Source organism: Colius striatus, chromosome 1 (genome assembly GCF_028858725.1).
Source record: "Colius striatus isolate bColStr4 chromosome 1, bColStr4.1.hap1, whole genome shotgun sequence".
In the NCBI taxonomy this organism is placed as follows: Eukaryota; Metazoa; Chordata; class Aves; order Coliiformes; family Coliidae; genus Colius; species Colius striatus.
Genome location: NC_084759.1, coordinates 129,388,126 through 129,409,391, shown reverse-complemented (window position 1 = coordinate 129,409,391; position 21,266 = coordinate 129,388,126). Strand labels below are relative to the sequence as shown.

The following is a 21,266-nucleotide window of genomic DNA, read 5'->3' as shown; positions in this document are numbered from 1 at the left end:
TCCCATTTTAAACAGCTGAAATTATAAAGAATAAGTGCCTGTGTTTGGTAGGTTAAAAACTCTGCCTGTGGTTAATTCATGTCTCAGAGCTCAAAGCTCTGAAAGTGCTGGGTGGATCATTGTGGTTTTTCAAAATTAAGATGTTTCATTCCCCATAGTTTCTCCTTCTTTGTGTGTCATCATTTTCAAAGCTTTTATGACAGGCTTAAATTTAAAGTCCTTGTGGCTTTGTTGGGGCACCACCTTTACCCTATGTGGTCACAATTTTGTGCTTCCTGTCTTGAAAAGATAGTGCCAAGACAAACGAGGAGCTTCCCAGTGAGGTAACCAAGGATGGGCAAAACAGCATCACATGTCATTCATTTTCTAGGTAGTAAAGAAGTATGGTTAGGTGGCAAAATTCATTCTGAAAGAATGATCGAGTTAAGTGAAAGCAGATGTATTTAATGCTAATTTTGTCTTTGGGGGCAGTAGTCAGAGATGTACGGGTGTGTTAGTGAAATAGGTAGGTAGGTAGATAAAATATCAATTATTTCCTTGGAACTTCAATTACACTGTCTGACATGCCATCATATTTACAGGCCATCAGCATTTTCCAACCTTGGAATCTAAAGTTAGCTTTCTAATTTTATATCTAGGTTGATAAATGAAAAAGGCCTGAGATTTAAAAAAAAACAGTCAGAACTGCTGCCTGATCAGCCTTTCAGGAAAGCAAAATATTTCTAGAGACAGAGAACTACAAGTATCTAATTCAGAATGTTGTTTCTGCCGTGAATTCTGACTTGCCTGTAGACAAACAACCTGTTAGTGCACAAAATATATAGTTTGTTTCACAGTATAGAACAATTCCTACTTAAACTGCAAAGTAGTTAATTCAATGGTTGTGTGCTCCCTTAAATGTTACATTGCACAGACTGAGGGTGTGAAAGGTATCCGTAAGAAGATTTTTGTATTTTATTATCTTTGGGGTATTATCTCTTCCTATATTTCCAACATTAGAAGTGCCATAGATACCCTACACAATCAGCATGTGTTTACTCTGGATGTCTGCCACAGCCTCTGGAAGACCAAGAAGGGCTCTTCGAAGCCCTTTTATGGATTAGAGTTCCCCTTTAAATAGATGTGTCCTTAAATATTGTCATGAGGTAACCCAGACAGTAACAAAACCCCACACAGCTGCTCACTCACTTCTACCCAGCCTCCCATAGGATGGGGAAGAGAATCAGAAAAGGAAACAAAACTCCTAGATTGAGAAAAGAGCAATGTAATAACTAAGAATAATAGAAATAAAATATAATAACAATGATTGAAATGGAAAGTAATATAACAAACAAAAAAAAAAGAGAGGAACAAAACCTAAGAAAAGACAAGTGATGCACAATGCAGTTGCTCACCACTCACTGATTGATGCCCAAGCAGCGATTCCCCGCACTGACCCTGGCAGCTCCCCCCAGTATATATTGTGGAAATGACATTCTGTGGTATGGAATAGCCCTTTAGGTAGTTGAGATCAGCTATTCTGGCTGTGCTCTCTTCCAGCTCTTTGTGCACCCTCAGCCTACTTGCTGGCAGGGTAGAGGGAGAAGGAGGAAAGGCTTTGATACTGTACAAACACTACTTGGCAATAATCAAAACATCCCTGTGTTATCAACATTCTTTTCAGCTTAAAGCCCTGTACCAGCTACTAGGAAGAAAATTAACTCCGTCTCAGCCAAAATCAGGAAAACTACTGATTTGATTTCAAAGTTTACAAGATTTTTAAAACAATAAAAGAAAAAATATTATTAAAAAAATGACCTGTGTTCTAAAATAGTCACATTGTTTTCAGTCCACTATTTTTCAGTTGTCATTCAGGACAGAAGAGTCTGAATCTGAAAAGTGATTTGCTGCTTTTGTAGGGCAAATGTCTGCCTGTGTAAGTCATGCAAAACTATGGAAGGAAGGGGTTTTTTACACATAAGATTTTGTTCATGGTACAAATTAATTAAATGAAAAACAGACAGAAGATATACTGTATTGGCTTTCCAGATACAATTACATTGTTGACTTGAAATCAATTGAGGAAAGTGTATTATTAATAAAAATCTACCCTGAATATGAAGCAGATGTCCTAATCTGATACAACTGTAACCTGGAAAGAGGATGCACTGAAGTGATTCAGTGGTAAATGAGGTAAGAGGTAGAATAAAATATATAGCAGATAAAAGGCAAGCCCTGTGGCTCAGACTTTGAGATCTCCACTGTTACCCAAACTTATTCTCCAGAGAGGTTCATAGATATCAGTCTGTATAATAAAACCACCATGAACACCTACTATCTAAAATGGCAAAGGAAGCTCAAAATATGTGCAAAGAAATAAAAAATTCCGATATCAAACTTTTTTACATGATCAATTGTTTGGGACACATTTGTCTTTAGTAATTCTGCTCAAGACTTCCTATAGGAACCTAATTTCAGCATCTGTCAGTCATCCCATTCCCATCCCATGAAAATGTTCAAACAAAATATAGACTTATAAAAAATCAAATACACATAAGTCTAAGTTACTTTGGAAGCTGTGTCCATAATTTCCAGTATTTTATGGGCTGCAGTACTTGTTTCCGCTTTTTGCCTGTCTGCTTAGACTGCAAGACCTTTGAAGAAAACAGCATGTTCCCCTTTGTGCTTTATACGTGGCCCTGCACAATATTAGTTAATAAACAAGCATGCAAAAAAAATCATAAATTCCATTAAAAACATGCAGAATATTTGAATCTCTAAATATGTTTTTAATGGTGAAGTGGTTATAGAAGAGTCCATTTTACAATGCATCTGGGTCAGCAGCAAAATAAGAAAACAAAGGCCATATTTGGATTTATTTGGTCGCTCTGATCCATGCTCCTTTCATTAAAGCTCCTTCAGCCATTTCTTGCATGAGGAAGAGACAGGACAACCTGGAGGACTGTAGAGTAACAAAACCTGAAGGGAGTTTTGGAGATGGTGGAAAGAATAAACAGACTCAAATGTCAGGTTCTGCCAAGAAACCACCTGGAACAAATGTATTTTTCTATTATTCTATGCAAAGTGAGTTCAGTCAAAGAATTGCTTGAAATTTCATAGTGGCATTTCCTGAGGAACAGGTTTGAAATTAGCTTAATCACAGCTAAGTGACACTTCGCTAATTTTGAAAGGGCAGATAATCATTGGACATTTCCGTGGGCATTTGAAGGAGTGGGATTTTGGAGGGGCTTGGGGTTTAGAGGATTTTTTCAGTTTAGAAAAGAATGAGCAAAAGCTTGTGAGCCAGATGTTTCTTCTCAGATTACTGCAGCCTGCTTGTTCTACATGTACAAAATGGGAATAGGCCTATTGTACTACCAGGTGTTATATCTAATATATAGCATTACTCTTGCTATTGTTTATACAGTAGTCCTATATCTGAGTCTCAGGTATGCTATAGGCTTACACAACTGTAACATCTACAGGAGTGACTATGAGAGGATTCTGTTGGAAAAAAAGTTCTCTCTGTTAGAGAAACCCCTGCTCTAAGCTACATCAGTGGGGAGACAATGGTATCATGATGTACTCCAGCACCTGAATCTTTTGCCAGCTTGGATCAGAGTTGCTATGCAGAAGTCTCCAAATGGTTTAAGGTAAGGAAACTGCATAGGTCAGCAAATATGGGGTGACTTCAATACAACTCAACATACATATTTCAGAGCTGTCTAAAAGTCACAATCTGAAAGCAGGAAAAACACAAACAAGGGAGGAAAAAAATCTGATAGAGCATCTATCTGCAAGACAGACAGACTGTTTTTCTTTATTCTGTACATCCATCACTGCATCTACAAAGTGTCACTGATGAGAAAGACATTCATGATGCTCATACAGTATTGTTCATACTAATGCTCAAATAGAGAACTACCATTCCAAGTGTTTAAGCTAGCATCTCCTGCTTGTTGTTGGCATTTTCAAACAGATCAGCATTTACTTAAGTGCTTACACTAGAGTTACACTGTCTTGAAAAATCCAGGCATTAACATGGGTGCTTAATAGTGGTCTTGAAAGTATAGCTGGTGTTGCTTCAGAAAGTTGCTGTCACAATAAGTAGCTTTTAAATTCAGAAGCAGAGTTTTCCCAGACCAAACATTTTTATGGACACTTGTTTTATCTTGTCAGTGCTTGTTTGCATGGTACATATTTATGAAGCATAAGATAACATCAATCCTATAAACATATATTTCATTTGTAGGAGTGGTGTATTTTCCATGGATACAGTCACATGCACAATCTGACTAAAGCAAGTTGTACACAGCTAATCATTGTTAAAGAAGCAGCTTTATTCCATAACTTGAGAAGAAAACACATGAATCATTATCAGCTTTAAGTGGCAAAAACACAGCCAACTTTTTTCTGCAATATAACAATTTTTATTTTTTTAAACTTGTTCATCCTCTATCTCCAGGTTAGAAGATATTGTCCAGACTTTTAAATATCTCTGTTCTCCAATCTTGAGGAATATAAGCCACTCTTTTAATTATAGGGTATCCTCAAGGGGGCAAGATTTTAGTCATACTAACCAGACTTTATTAATACAGATTGCAACTCACCAGTTTTTGGGCAGAAAGAAGGGAGAAAATAAAAACAGTTGGGTTCTTGCAGCCTCTGAATAAAAGAGAGATGCTTAAATATGGAATTAGGAGCCTATCTGCAAGAATCTACCTTTAGGAAGGAAAAATCTGTTTATTAAAAAAAAAAAAGTCCTCTGTATAATTTTCTACAGACAAGTTTTGAAGAAGTTAGAAGTGATTGTAAGTGAGTGATTTACTCATAAGAATTCTTATTTCAAGTTTACCATTAACATGTTAATATTGTTGTTTTGTCTGAATTTCGTATTCATCCATACAGCCTAATTTTTTATAGGAAGGAAAATGGCAGTTCTAGATCAGATCAAAGGCCCAACTAGGCTACCACCCTGTCTCCAACAAGGCTCAGTAGCAGATGTGTGGAGAAGTGTCAGTGCACAACAAACATGTAGTGCTATTCCCTACAGTATTTTTCTGGCCTCCATCAATCCATCTCAGGGAATTTCCCAAGAAAGACAAGCTATCTTTCTATTAAGTTCAAGGCTCATCCTGGACTTTTCTTCCATGTCTTTGTCCAATCACTTTTTGAACGTCTTCTAACTTTTGGCAAGAGTAAGTTGTGGCAATGAGTCCCACAGTCTAACTGTGTGCCACTTGGAATGTTCTTTCTGTGCTGCAAACTAATTATTTAATTTCATGCCTCCTTGCTCTTGCATGGTGGGAGGCTGTGGACAATCTTTCTCAAAGGCAGCAGGTTGATGGGGTACCAATCACATGCCTGCCAGCTTTTGCTCAGCTCTTCAACTACCACTACATCTCATGAAAGAAGGAATCTCCCAAACCTGATTTGTGTTTGCAAAGATAGCAATGAATCCTGCATAATTTTTGAGGTGCTCTTCATGAGGGGAGAGATTTGGAGTACAAATCCTGCCAGAATGGTCCCTGACTTGACAGTCTGGGCAATTTTTAATGACATTCTAGCACAAGGGCCCTTGTGACCTCCATTCAGGCAGGGAGATTCTGTGATTCCGTGTGATTCTGTGACTAGTATTCTTCATCAGTACACCGAGTTGTAACCCAACATGCTCTGCATATTGTATAGGGAACATAAGCACTCAACTTCCACCTATACTACTAATCAAAGGGCTTATAATTCTTCATTTCCTTAACTTCCTTGCACTTTTTCTTAATGCAAGTAGAAATTTATCCTTGACAGAAATTCTTGTTATTCTTCTGTATTGACAAGATTTTTCTGAGCTGTTCTCTTCCATATTCAGTCTCACTGATACATATGATTTGTTTGTGCAAGCTACTCTATATCATAATAACACAGGTATAATGTGAGCCCTGTTTAAGGACTAGTAATGCTTTTATTAACTCAGACAATCCATCAAAGCACCAAATTTTCATAACAAATCAGCATCCGAGAGTTCCCCTGGAGGCTGTTGGCCACATTTTCATAAAGGCACATTTAACACAGCTGCCTCAAGTGGCCACAGTGTCAGAGGTTGTCTCTACTCATCTCTTTCCAATGCTGCATTTCCATTTGAAGAGAAAACCTGAGAGGTACAGGGCACTTCTGGAAACCAAATCATTTTCAGTTCCTTGATGGAAGTTCAGCTCTTTGGCAGTTTGCCTGTGACTTCCACTGACAAGCAAGTTTGGACAAATGGCAGTTAAGGTGCTTTTTTAGTATTTTGAACACTTGAGGTCCTTACTAAAATAATAGGAGCTCAATATCCCTAAAAAATCCATTAATGTATTAAAATTCTTATAAAAGGAAATGCAATAACATGCCTTTAACTATTACATGTTCCAAAAGAACTACATCTGCAAATCATACAAGGCTAATCTCTGCTTCAAAAGTTTTGTTCCTCTCCTATTCACTACACAGTTGCATGAATGCAAGAAAGGGCATGAGACCAAGTGGGACTCCGTTTACTGTGACGTGGAAACCGAGTTATTGATGAGTCGGTGTATTTGTCTCACTTTGAATTCCTCTCTCCAAGCATGAGTGAATAGAATAGTGCAAGATTTTCTGGAAAAAAGTTGTCCCTGCCCTCTACAGTGATATGAACACTTTCCTGTTTTGAGTGGAAAGAGTTATCATGGGATCACAGTGATCTTTTTTATAGCTGCTTCACACTGTGGCTCCTGGTCATGCTGTATTGATCACCATTTTCAGGCTTCTCTCAGCCTTTTATTTTAATGAGCTTTTCCAACTGGAGAGTTCCATTTTTTCCAGAAACTCTTATCATTAGTTAGTAAGTACATGACCTACTGCACTTCTTTTATTCTAATAGTCAGCTCAGTTCTTCATGTATGTCAGTGTTATCCTTTGCAGTACTGGCAATATCCCAAATTCTCATTACATAAAATTGATTAATGCATTCCTATGTACTCCTATTACTGTGCCAAGATCATTCATGGAAATAGTTGAAGTGATCAGTTTAAAAGCTAATTCTTTCACTGGAGTACAGGAATGTTTTTACTTCCACCTCTGATGTGGTCATCCATGTTGTGTATTTGTGACAAAGACACGTCTTTCTCCTGACCCCGGCCCCAGTGCAAACTCCTCACATAACTCTCAATGTTGGCTTCAGCTTTCAGTACTTATGGGCCTTGTTGACAACTTCTGCCTTGATTGTCACAGGTTGCTATTTCCTCACCAGAGAGAAAGCCGAATTGACGGAGGCCCCTCAGGACAGACCAGCAGTCAGAATGATGTTTCAGCTAGGCCAGACAATGTTTCTTCCATATATTTATGTTCACTAGTCGTCTGGTAAAGCCACAGAGTTTTCAAGTGAGAAATCATCTTTCCAAGGTCTTCGTCCATCAGAGAACAATGGTTTATGGACCTTGAGAACTCCCACAGAACAGATGTCAGGTCTGTGCATGCCTCTCTACATGTGCTTATCTAGATCTTTTAGCATAAAGAAGAGGAGACTGAGAGGAGATATCATCAGTCTCTACAACTTCCTGTTGCAGAAAGGTGCGAGTTCATCTCTTCTCTCCAGTATTGACTGACAGGACACAAGGAAATGGGTTCAAGTTTCACCAGGGGAGGTTTAGATTGGACATTAGGTGGAACTTTTTCACCAAGAAAGTAATTAATCATTGGCACAGGCTGCCCAGGGAGATGGTGGAGTCACATCATCCCTAGAGATATTCAAAAGATGCATTCAAATGTGCTGTCAAATCTATGCTCCATTTCCCCTCCTACCTTTGGCATTGCAGCCAATGCCATTGTATTGTCTGAAAAATATGGCAGTTTTTGTTCTATCATATGCTTATTTTATTTTTCAGCACAGAAGTGTTATACCTATTTTCCTTTTTCTCATTTCTGTTTATTGGCTGAGGAATCCTTTGCCGTTTAGTATAAGGCAATTCAATTTTCTGAAAGAAATTGACTTGGAAATTTTCACAGTGGACCTACAGTTCTCCATTGTAAGACAGTTTTATCTTTACAGGCCTTTTCTGAAGATGAATCATTTTCTCCATATTAGGAATATCTCTTATTATTTTTGCTATCTTGTTTTGAGATAGAGTTAGTTGTGAAATTCTTCTCCAAACACCTGTCTGACACAAGTTCCAGATAACTTTGTGTACCATAATCAAAAGATAATCTGGATATCCTTCATGTTCAAATCCTGAAAGTTCCCAGACCAGTTTGTGTCACTGTTTTCCTAAGTTCATTGATTTTTTTTTTCTTCATTATTTGGTTTTAGTTTGTTTTTCCTTCTCCTAAATTTGAAGTGGATTGAGTCATGAGCATCCCAGCTAATGTTATTTCTCTGAATAGTTTGCTAAGATTTCCTCAGGTACCCATTAATCTAAGATTTCCTTTTGTTGGATCTGTAAGAGTAGCAGTGAAGCAAATCTGTCAGGTACTCCTTTCGGGAACGTCTGGTCTCTTACATTATAGATGGAATTTGTTATCCACCATACTTCTGGAAGGTTGCAGTGTCTCAGCATAGTACAATACTTAGAAATGTGTCTGTCTCTACTAGCATTACACAGAACTTTATTCACAGCAAAATACGATGACAGCCTGTAGCCCAATTTTTTTACCATTTGAAATGATGGTGACCTGATAGTCACAATTGTGGTTTCATTTATCCATGTTACCTTTCTTAATCTACAGGATCACTGATGAGTTTTTGTGGAACAGCAAGAACTTCTAGCAACTCTCATGACTTCTATTCCAACCATAGTTAGACCAGGCTTGGGTTATTACTGAAATATATATATCCTGGCCTTTCTGTTCAAAATTTCATTTCTACTTCTCATTCCCAATACCTATCACTAATTGTCATCTGCCTGGCTGCTGTTCTCATTCTTATGCTCTGTCTATCTTTCTGCTTTGTTCTTTCTTTTACTGTAATGTACCTTTATCATATATGCTCTGGACTAGGGCCAGACATGAAGACCACATATATCTCCTCCAGCCCATGCTCCTTGATTTATAATATAAGGCTTTCCTTTTCCATTGTCTCAGATGGTCGATTCCTCTTTTCTATTCCCCTTTCCTGTACAGTATCTTAAGAAACTCATCTGGAAAGAAAGATTTTTTTTAATCTCTCATAATCCCAGGACTAGTTCATGCAGTCCTGAACGTGTCTTTGCTGGGGTCAAAAAGGGAAGCAGGTAGCATTTTGTACTTGAATAAGCATAGCTCACTACTTAAAACAAACTTCTTTGAAAGCAGTTGCTTTGAATGAAGATATAAACTTCTTGTTTGTAAATGAGCTGTTTAGATCATTTTACAAATCCATGGTGGCTGCTGACTCTGTATAAAGGATTATGCAGCTTGTTTTTTGGATAAGCCCTTCTATTAATTAGACTTCAATAGTTTGAGGTATGAACAGATAAACAAGCTGCCACACGAACACAACAGTTACTGTACTGCTGTAAGTTCAAATCTAAATTTACCTTAGAGTCTTCATACCCTCGGAGCCTATCAAATAGTCTTGGGCTCTTACGAGCTGTATTTTTTCTCTTACAACAAAAATATTCATAATAATTTTTAAATGGAATAATGTATCAAGTTGTCCAAGTGTTGTAAGTGTCTCATTGAAATGTAACCTTAATACTTTAACACACAGGATTTTAACAGATTATGTGATGGATAAAATGGTAATGAGCTCATTTGGAGACCTGAGAAACAAATCTCTTTGCCCTTTCCTTCCTTGGAGAGGTAAAGTCTACAATCTAACTTGAAACTGCAGGTCTTCCAGGAACAGTTGTTGATGCAACCTAACAAATCCTCTGTATTATGTATGTAATACTGAGTGGCCTTTTTTGGAGATCACATTCATTGCCCAGAATTCAGAACCAACTTTGTCTAATAATTTGTAACAATATCAAGGACTAAATTTTCCAGCCTTTAATTCTTCCTTAATAAGAAAAAAAGCCCCAACCCATCTCATCAGAAAGTCTCAATTCTGGTGACAGAGATATCTTGGATTATAATATCAAAATATATAACAATAGCACAACTGGCTTGACTAGACACAGTATGTTTATTTTTATGATAGCAAATACAGATTATTAATAATATTTTTCACATTACATGTCGTTCAGAAGGAACTTAATAGTGTTGTATGACCGTTGCACTAGCTCCATACATTTTGAATTACGGGCCTGTCACAATGTTTACTAACCTCTGGTTTGACTTTGATCAGTTCTACATAGAAAGGGAGAAATGAGAAAGAAGGTGACATTTCTGAAACCATGCCTCTATTTAGTGAGTACTTTTCATGGCCACTTTAGCTAGCCCAGAGAATGCAATGCAGCCAGAAAGATAGCCTAACCATCCCCTCAGGGTGGCCCAGAGTCAGCAGGGAGATCTTTTGTCACCCTCATCCACTCACAATTTTCTAAGGTAGCAAAAGGTGGGACAGATAGAAGGGATAAGCAACCAAGGGCTGCTGCAACCAGCTGGAGACAAATGTGGCCATGCAAGGCCCAAAGGAGAGCTAAAGCTGTGCTGCAAGACTACCCAGCATCAAGAAGATCCATCAGGAAGAAATAATCAATGAGGGCAGACACTTGGCCATACAAATTAGGGCTGGTGCAGCTGGAGCTGCATATGCTGAGTGACTAGAGGCTTGGGACAACATCAAAGCTTTCAGTATGTGAAAAGTTTATTTATCTGACTGTTTCTGACCTAAAACTTGCAAATTCAAGTATTTTTTTTCACCACTGATCTAGCTAGGAGTCTTCACTGTATGGAAGCCAAAAACACTCTCAACTATTTGCAGTATTTATATAAACCAGAATATTACAGATAAGTGGCTGTGAGATCAGTCCATTGCATGTTGATTATCTTTTTCTACTCTGTTCAGTTACTGAAGTACGGAATCAAGAAAAACCAAACCAAACCAAACCAAACAAATCCTTTTACATAATCCAGATTGTACGAGCAGAATTCACTTAGCGTACACCTGACACTGCCAGAATGACCCAAAATTCAATTTTTAATTTACTCTTTAAAATACCAAGAAAATTCCAGAAAGAGGAGAAAAAAAGAAACCTTTCTTTGTTCTGTGTATGTATTACAAGTGAAGAGTTGGTCTTGGGCTTTTAAGTTATTTGCTATGAATGGGATTCTATTTCAAAATATCTGAAAAGGGTGAGAATGAAACTGAAAAGCAGCACATTCAAAATTGATAAAAAGAAATGCTTCCTCACAGAGTGCATAATTAGACCTATGGGATTCGTGGCTGCAGGAAGCTGTTGAGGTGAGAATTTAGCACTATTCAAAGATGGCATTACTGTATATATATGATTAATTATAATTTCTATAGACAGAACTAAGAAATGAAAGGAACAGAAAATCCAGAACTTGGCTGCCCTTCTGCAACATTTCTAGAGCTCTCCTCAGACAACTTTGATACCAAGGATCAGCATCAATCTGTGAAAGACTAGACAGACTAGAAGTAACAGGATATATATGGACCGGTCTGTAAGGTAGATCTGACAAGGAAACCCCAAATACACTGTCTTGTACATGTGGATAAGAAAGACGGATCAAGCCCACCTTAGTCTGGGATTAGGGAAGTATAACAAAGAAAGAAAGATACAGTGTCCATGCTAAATTGCAAGTTTGGTTTATAAACTATTTTTATTTCAAAAGTCTATAGTGATAAAAGTGTTGTATTTAGAAGCAGAAGCATAAAGCAGAAATGGGAGGCAGTTCCATCAGCATGAGTGTTTTCCTTAGCTGTGTGTCACATCAGTAGTGAGCAAAGGTAATGAGACACCTGGAAGCAGTCACCTACTGCTAAACCACTAGATATCACAGAACTTTGTACGTTTGAACACAAGTTTGAGTCCTATCTTCTTTGCCTTTACAGAATCACAGAATGGTAGGGATTGGAAGGGATCTCTAGGCATCATCTAGTCCAAAGCCCTGCTAAAACAGATCCACCTAGACCAAGTCAAACAGGAACACGTCCAGACAGGTTTTGAAAAACCTCCAGAAAAGGAGACTCCACACCCTCCCTGGGCAGCCTGTGCCAGGGCTCCCTCACAGTAAAAGAGTTTTTCATCATGTTCAAGTGGAACTTCCCATGTTCCAGCCTATGCCCATTACCTCCTGTCCTGTCAGTGGGTACTACAGAAAAAAAGACTTGTCCCATCCTCTGAAACCCACCCTTTAGGTATTTATGAGCACTAATATGGTCCCCTCTCACTTTTCTCCAGGATAAAAAACTCCAGTTCTTACAGCCTTTTCTCATCAGAGAGATGTTCCAGTCACCTGATCATCTTGGTGGCCCTCCACTAGACTCTCTACAAAAGTTCCCTGTTGCTCTTGAACTGGGGAGTCCAAAACTGGATAAGGTATTCCAAATGTTGCCTTAGGCAGAGTAGAAGGGGAGGATAACTTCCCTCAACCTACTGTCCGTGCTCTCCTTAATGCACCCTACTCTGTTATCCTATTCTGCTGCCTTCCATGCTTCTGTTCCTCCCACACAGTTAAAATCTATTGCCAGAGTAAAATTCCTTGCTTTGGACCTGATCTTGCAAACTTTTGCTAATGGACATAGAGCTCTCCTGAGTTAAATGTTTAGTCTAGTGGGCTGTGGAGTTGAGGGTTGGATCCTGCACTTGGCTGTGTACAATCATCAGCTTCATAGGTATTCCACAAGGGTGCAGGAGCCTGTGTATACACTGCTACTTACCAGACCTTAAAGACGTGACAGATCTCAGTTTACTGAAAGGAGGCTAAAGGGACTTTGTTCTTCCTTCTCCCCAATTAGTTTCTCCCTCCTGTTTCCCATGTGCTTCACATTTTTTTCCTCACAGTACTATACCTTTTGTCCAGTACCTCCATCCTGCACGCCAGATGCAGTGAGCCAGAATGAAGCACCAGTGATGGTGGGAGCCACGTGTACCTCTTCCCAGCGTCAGCCCCCACCCCAGGCTGCCTCATATCTCCCTCTTTCAAAGTTCAGGAGTACTTGGCAGAGAAGAGCTTTCTCACTGTGGGTAAGGGTGGACAATATCTGTCCCTAAACTACAAGAACAAGAAAAGTAAGAACAGTGAGCTGTACAGTACCAGGAGCCACCTGACATAAACTGTGATTTAGACAGACTGCTGTAAAGTCAAACGAGTAGTTTAAGTGGAAAAAGGAGTCAATGCATTGGAACATCCCAAGAATAGAACATGAGGCTTTTATATTTTATAGTCCTAAATAACTCTGTGTCCCAGCTACAGGAATTTTAGGAAACCATGACTTTTTCTATTTCCTTTTCTTCTTTTTTTTTTTTTTTTCTTCTTACTTGAGCATTGCAGCCAATAACTTTCAATTAACTTCTTTTACTGCTCCCATCAGTTGCTGGCACCTAAACAGAAGGATATTTAATTTTGTTGAAATATGAATGGCAATTTGGTACGAACAAAAAGTCAAAGTGAAGCAAGGGCTCTTCAGCCTCTGGCACATCAGCAATATTGGATTGGGGTCTCTGCATTCAGCCGTCACAATGATACAATGACTATTATCATATTTCTTACACAAACAAACACTGAGGGCAACTTGCAGGGCTTTGAAACATGCAGTGGGCAGGTAGGCTGACATGTCTGCCGGATATATACAGCCTTCTTAAAAGCCTTGCTGAGTACTGGTGGGTTTCCGAGGTTTTTAAATTAAAGGAATGCCTTGAAATTGTCTGCTACAGATGGCATTAAAGAACTTGATCATAAGTTCACTGCAGTCAGTAGAGAGCCTTCTACTTATTTCAGCATACTCTCTGTATCAAAAGATTATTTTAAATGATGTCATCGCTTACACAAAAACGCTAGTGGATTATATAGGGTGAGCTCAATTCAGCCTGTGACTACCTTCAAATATATGGTGTCTGTCATACTATGTCTTGAAACAAAAACCTATACATGTACAGGCATGCTCCTTGCACCTGATCTATCCTTATGAAAGTAATAATTTGAAAAATCTCCATGAGATTTCATTAGGAGAGATTTTCATGTTAAGGGAATATACATTCACAACAGTCAAGAAAATGCAGAAGAGAGAAAGACAGAGAAATAAAAGGATGTTTAAGAAAACTGGACAGAAAAGAAGCATTACTCAGTTTCAGCTACCTCTCTTTTAAATTCTATAGTAAAGTTCTAAAATAAAATACCACTGCAGTGTTCAAGTAGAAATATACTTTACATGGCTTGAAATTATTATAGTTACAAGATTATATGTATCATTACATTAAACATTATTTTCCTGTGTTTTTCCTGACTGCTAGGAAAAACAGTATAGTAATTGATACTCTGGTCAAGTGAAACTGGGTGTGGGAGGCTCATGGATAATGTAGAAGGTGTTTGGACAAACTTTGCAACTACACTACTAACTAAAAGACTGCCCTTAAGAACCCTGCAGTTTCTGAAAGAGAAATGTCTCACTTTTTATGCTGTGAAGTATTTTAATAATCTTGTCATTACCTGAGAGAAATATGATTAAATAATGACTTATAAAGTGAATCACTATTTTTCAGAATTCTTTTTTCTGTCAAGGCTGCAAAAGTCAATAGTATTCCTTCACATGCACTTCAGAAAGAACCCATTTTAAGCAATCTGTCTAATTTGCTCTATATCACTCTTCAGGTTTGCTTTCATCTAGTAGAAGTCATGTTGGAAATAATAGGAGTGGCTAAAATAATTCTTTTTCTTATTCTCTTGATTCCTGTGGAATTGCAAGAATTGAGGTCTACTTGAAAGGCCTCAAAACTTAGTTAGCACAGATCACAATTAAATTAATTATAGTAAAATGATACATATACCAAACCTCTAATATTGTTACAATAAAATCTCCTTCATGCTTATTTGAACGTAAAGAGACTTTAAAACTGGGTATAAGTGGAGCTGTAGTGCAAATAAGAATTGAAATTACAATTTGTAATGCCTCACGTCCCACTTGAGTTTTCTGAGTAACTCTGTGAATTGCTTGGAAACATTGGCTTCTCTCTACAAATAACAGGAAGAATAATCAGAATAAGAATAATATCTGAGTAAATATTAAGCCAGACTCTTTGTAAGAACAGAAGGTTTATTTTTAGCTTTTAGCTGTAAAGTTTTATTTCACAAGCCACTTCCTTTGAATGGGCTTGGCACACCTTTTGCAAGTGATGACTGTGTGTACAGCTCCCCACTTTTTGAGTGGAGTTAATGAGGTAGGTATTTAGACTCTATTTTTAGTAGCCATGCACTCAGAGACAAGAATGTGGTGGAGTTTTTACCTTTGGCAGGTTTAAAACCTCTCCTTTATCCCAAAACCTGGGAAGACAGCTTAAATTTTCATCATTTATTGTGCTGTATTTTATTGTCAAAATAAAATAAAAGTAATACAGAATCTAGGTTAAAATGTGAAATAATGCTTTTCAAAGTTCTTCAGGAATAATCACTGGACACAGTACAAATAGATCTGTCTTTCTGAAATCCCAAGTGGTTTTTCTTGCTATTGAAATGGCTCTTGTTTTAGGAAACCTTTAACCCTTGCTTTAGGGAAGTGTCTTCATCATCTTCCCCTTCTCACTGCTCCCAGTGCTTCAATTCACAGTGACTACAGTCTTAGTGGATGTCACAGTCCACTGCAGACATACTAAAATCAGTGTTGGGTGGTTCCCCTCACTCCAGACTGGTGCAGACTTTTTCCTGAGTGTAGCAATTCAGCAATCCTTCTACTGTTTAAAGGCACTGACATGGAGGAGCTGGTGAGATGTTGAAATGTACATGTGGTGCATGGTAGTACCAGGCACTCCTGCTTGCCTGGGAGAAATGCTGGCTATCGTCCAGGAGATGGAGAACTTGCACTTAGGCTCCTGAAAAAGACCTGCTTGCAACCATTCTTATATTTAATATGAAGAAGTGTGTCAGAGTCAGGCATAACGTACTACATCTCTTATCATCTCAGTGTTTTCTTTAACACCTATCACTTAGAGGAGACATAAATTATAGTCATGATGAAAAGCTGCACCATACACTCCATTCCCAGCTAGTGCTAGAAAAACAGCTCATAGTATGATGTGCAGGTCAGCTTGGGCTACCTGTGTACGTAGCCAATAAGTTTTGCCATTATTTTCAGAAATTGGAAATCTCAACTACTGTGACAACACTGATTTTTTAGCCAAGCTTTTAGAGACTTCAGTGCTCTTTGGAACTTAGCCCCTCCTACTCAATTTGGCTGTAAATTAATTTTTCTATCCAAACAACTAGCCAAGCAAGGCATTGTTCAGGTCTTGAACTTGGTCCCTGGCACAGATTCCTAGGCTGTGAGAAGGAGAGCCGCACATTGCTCCTCTTGAGCTTCCTCCGAACTTCAGAGTGTTTCCAGATGGATGGAGGGCTGCCACAAGTGCAGCAAGAGACTGCATGTAGGAGGGAGACTCTGGAGTCCTTCCTGCCACCCCAAAAGACAAGTCTGGCTTTAGTCTTGACTATTCCAGCATTTCAATAAGGGCAACCTTACATGCAACTTAATTATGGGGTTTTGTTTTGTTTGATTTGTGTTTTCTTCTATGTCAAACCAAATAGATTTGTCTTCCAAAGCTGGCCTAGCAGATCTCTCAAACTTTCTAATGGTCTGGTATGACAATTGCTAACAAGTAGCTATGATTTACTGCGTGTAGTACTGCATTCTCTGCCTGCTGTGATAAATTTGAGACTGCAATTCAAATGTGAAAACTTAGGAAAATGTGGGTGACCTATATTTAATGTGGGAATGCAGTGTGCAATTCCTAGTTCACCTTCTCATGTTCCATGTTGTACTTAGACACATCCAGAACCCCAGGCTTCACATTTGAATATTCTTGAGCATCCTCAGGATCCACCCTGAGTGTATGAGCACGAAGCTTTCTAAAATATTACAAATCTAATTGGATAGCACTTCTAGAAGAGTGAGCCTTAGCAGCATTCGTGTTGGATTTTTCTGGGACCCAGCTAAATCACATTTAATGAATGAATTGTAATTGATCTATAAAGTTAAATTCCTGTTCTTTATTTCTTTAATGTAACAAAATATGATAGATCCTCAACTGCTAGAAATTATTTCAGCTCCACTCGCTTTAGTGAAGCTCAACTGTCTTATCCCAGCTTAAAACCTGGCTTGCTGGCCTCTGACTTGTACATACTTTGGTGTAATATGTATATGTAGATTACTTCATTCCACAAAAATACTTGGGCTTATTCTCACATCCAAAATCTTGTAAAATGTTCAGTTCAGTTCACAATAGCATTTTCTGGTGTTAGTGTTGTGGGGTTTTTTTCTTTTTTTTTTAGTAATATGTTAGACAGATAATGAGAGTTCTGTCTTATAACCATGACATTCAGAAAACAATCAGAAGAAGAAACTTGCAAATATCACATGAAAAATTAGTTACTGTGACATTCAGGGCTAGTGGCTAAGCTGATCTGTGAGATATGCCTCCCTAGCACATGATTTTCTATTCAGACTCCCCTATCAATCAGCTATCCAACATTATACTCTCCACTGCTTTGAATATACACCTCCTGACCTGTGGTTTTACCTCTTGAAGTTCCCCTTGATTCAGATTCAATAGTATGATGTGGATAAACTTAAGAAAGCACCAGAACAATTCAAAAGTAAGACAGAATCTCTCTCTAACTTTCTGCAAAGGCAAAGCCTTAATCTGAATCTGAAAAAATATCTAAGCATGCATGCAATTTTGCTTGCTTGAGAAATCTCATAACAATCAGTAACAGTTGTACAAGTGAACTCACACCTTACTGTTTGGCAGCAACAGTGCTGCTGGAGCACCTGGCCTTTTAATATGAAAATGGAAGAATAAAATTGGCAGGAAGATGATAGTTGAGAATTTTGACCTGTGAAAAACCCTAATATTTCACATAGTAATTGCAGAGAAGACATAATTTGGATGTTTTCTTTCTAAAGCTTTTACATAGTTGAAAGAAACAAGATGCTGATGTTCTCCAAACATTGCTTTAAAGTTTTTATTTGCTTGTAATCCTTGTGTCTTGTCCCATTCTTTGTTTGTTAAGAACTATGAAGCTTGGACTGCCTTGTCTCCAGTGATGCTCTTGCCCTGATGGAATAAAACCAGCAAAACTATCATTTTTGCCCTCACACTGACAGCAAATTAATTCCATGTATGAACTTTGTTAGTCTGTTGTTTCCTAGTCAGGAAAGTCAGGGCTCAAGAGATGTGTTCCTGTGTCATGGCTGGTTTTCCCTGTGTCAGGACTGATTTTCCCCACACCTTAGCTTCTCATCTTGAAATGACATTACACTCTTCACTACTCAGTGTCACATGTCCAGTGTCTCTGGGTGCCCTTATAAATCTTTACATAAAGCAATTCTAACACTAGCCATACAAGGCAATCTTTTGCCTTTTCTCTTTTTTTCTCTTTGGCCTTTCACAGAAGCTTGAAGAGAGAAGGAAAGAGAAGAGTAATCCCGCAGTGGCAGAGAGTTTTATTTCTTATCTCCCTTCTGATGTTGCTTCTTGTCATATCCAGGGCTCTGCTGATCACCATATCTGGACATAAGATATGATTTTCCCCCAGATCATGTTCCCTCAGATCAAGTTTTGGGCTGCTCTTTTGCTCTCGCTTTTGATTGTCATGTTAGTTGTTCTAGATTTGGGGAGTCTCTGCATGGCACTAACGGGTTTGGCTACTGGTATCAACTGGACTTCTCTCGACTCCTTTAAGACTGCAGAGGTCTTGAGCAGAGATGACTTTTGGTCTCTCCATCTGTGTCACATAGTTTAGTCCCCTGTGTGCTTAAAGTGTTTTTAGTCTCACTTTCATCTTTGAGCTTAATATACTGGTGTCTGGGTGAAATTTAATGGGCTGTGCTACACAGCAGGTCAGAGTAGATGATCTAGTTGTCCCTCCTGGCATCCAACTTTATGAAGCCTGCCTAACTGATATTATGTCATAAATCAGGAGACACAAATGAAATGAGAGACCACAGTCTCTCCTACACACACACCTGCTGACCATAAAAACAGGGGAGAGAGGGGTTGAGTGATGAAGGAATACAGCAGTCTTTACATAAGAGTTGCCAGTTCAAATCCAGCCATGGATGACTTGAAGTTTTTACTGACTAGAGGATTTGTAGCAGCCTTTGTGAAATAAGTTTGGTGGCCTCCATCCATTTCACAATATGCATAAAAATCTCAACGCTCTTTTAATAGCTCCCATAAACTGGCATAGGATCTCCGTTTCAGAGTTTTATTCCTATCAGTGTAGGGGTACGTTGGCTGAACAGGGATTTTCCTTAATGTTGTCAACTGTTCTGGAGGACAAACAAGGATATTTGGTTTTCAAAAGTGCCAGCTTCACAAAAGCCACAAATTCTTACTGAAGCATACTGAGCCACATTGCCATACAGAGAACACAATGCACACACTCCAAAGCACCTTGTCACTTTAAGTTCTTAATTTCTTTTGGTTTTAATTCATAAAAACTTCACCATAAAAAACAACTTCATGGATATTTTCTGATGAAATATTTTTAAAATAATAAACAATTGAAACAAACTCTCAACAATTATTTTCATTTTCAGACTCACTTAAAAATTTAGAAGTGCCAGAGACAATTCCTCACAAGGAGAAAAGTATAGCTGTGCTCATTCCTTTGTCCTGCAGCAGTCAGGTAGTCCATGCAGCTTATTTAAGAGTCAGTGAACTGGCAGTGACTGGCAACTCTTATGTAAAAACTATTGTATTCCTCCATCACTCAACCCCTCTCTCCCCTACTTTTATGGTCAGCAGGTGTGTGTGCAAGGAGAGTTAAGTGACAGTATAAAAACAGATAATCCCACATTGTCCAGCTGACATTCATGGGACATATGCAGTCAACAAGACAATTCCTCTGCCTTGTCTCTATTTCCTGGGGCCCAAGAGACCCCAAAGAAAATGCTGTCAGGCCTACAGCCTGTTCCCTGGATATTTCCAAACATCCCTAAGAACACAGGCTGACAGAATAAACTATTCTGGAGATGATGGCCTCTTTTGACTGTCCACTTTCCTCCACTTCAGGAGGCTGAGGACACTGCATATATCTCTATAAGCACATGGGTGAAGCTGTTTCTCAAGGGACCTTCACCTATAGTTAAAAGAAGATCTGAGGCTAAAGTGCTTAGCCAGTCAGGTTGAACCACACATTTAGTTAAGAGGCAATTTTTAGGGATATAAATATTCTGGAATTAAATTTTAATCATGCATCTATCGCTATCCTCATTTCTTCGTTCAGGAGCTCATCCTTCAATATTCTGCCTGAGCTGAAATCTCTAAGGGGATCTCAGTATGATGGCATTTTCTCAGAGCAGGTTCAAACAAATTTCAGTAGAGTAGACAACCTCTGTCTAAGATAACAAGTTATGACCATTTAGTATTTTAGATTTGGAAAAGGCCACTTCTTAATTTGCTAAAGCTTGTATAACCTCAATAGGAAGAATGGTCTAAACAGGTCTATACAGTCATGAACAAGAGTAGCTTTATAAAATATCTGCCCTTAAGTTTCAGCATTACATTCACTGCGGTTAATAGACATGTTATTTTACAGATTCAGAGTACTGTACAGACAGTAATTCACAAAGATGCAACTCAGTGATTCCCTAGGTATTTTCTGTATCTATTCAGTAACAGAATAGGTCATTATATAAATTAGTTGTGAATCATTCTGAAAGGAAGCTGAAATGGAACAACACTGCAAACTCGGGCCAAGTGCATCCTCATCAGACATTTAACTCTTCAGGGATATAACTGGTTTCATCCATGTATTGTACAGCTCTAAGAAACACCCTCTGCTGCAGAAGGATTTTTTGAGGGCACTTGCATAAAAGCAGATAACTGGGTTCTGGTGTACTTCTCTCTCCCCCACTCCCAATGCCTCTGTCTTTGAACTTGCATCATTTCACAGGCACTCTCAGACGGCACGTGCGCAGTTTGAACAATAGGTAGTTCAGCCCTGGCACACTGCAGCTGTGCATATTTGGTCCACAGGTGTTCAGTTTTATGTTGACTCGCCAGCCAGCTGCAGCCAAATCTATCTATTGTCTCCAAGAGGGGCTGGTGGGGGTCAGGAGAGAAGCGTGTCACTGGCAGTTGTTGCCCTGAGAAGGGAAGAGAGTAATTCTGCCATTAATCCTTCACAACTGGCTTGCCTCTCGAAGAAGCCCCACCCCTGACCGTGGAGTGGTGTCA

At 38.7% G+C, this 21,266-nt stretch overlaps 1 protein-coding gene across 3 annotated transcripts in view; it reads left to right on the top strand.

Annotated features, from left to right (window-relative positions):
- Positions 1 to 21,266, top strand: part of LOC104563132 (potassium voltage-gated channel subfamily KQT member 1) — a 505,426-nt gene that overhangs the window by 389,456 nt on the left and 94,704 nt on the right. The gene's annotated exons all lie outside the window — the stretch shown is intronic.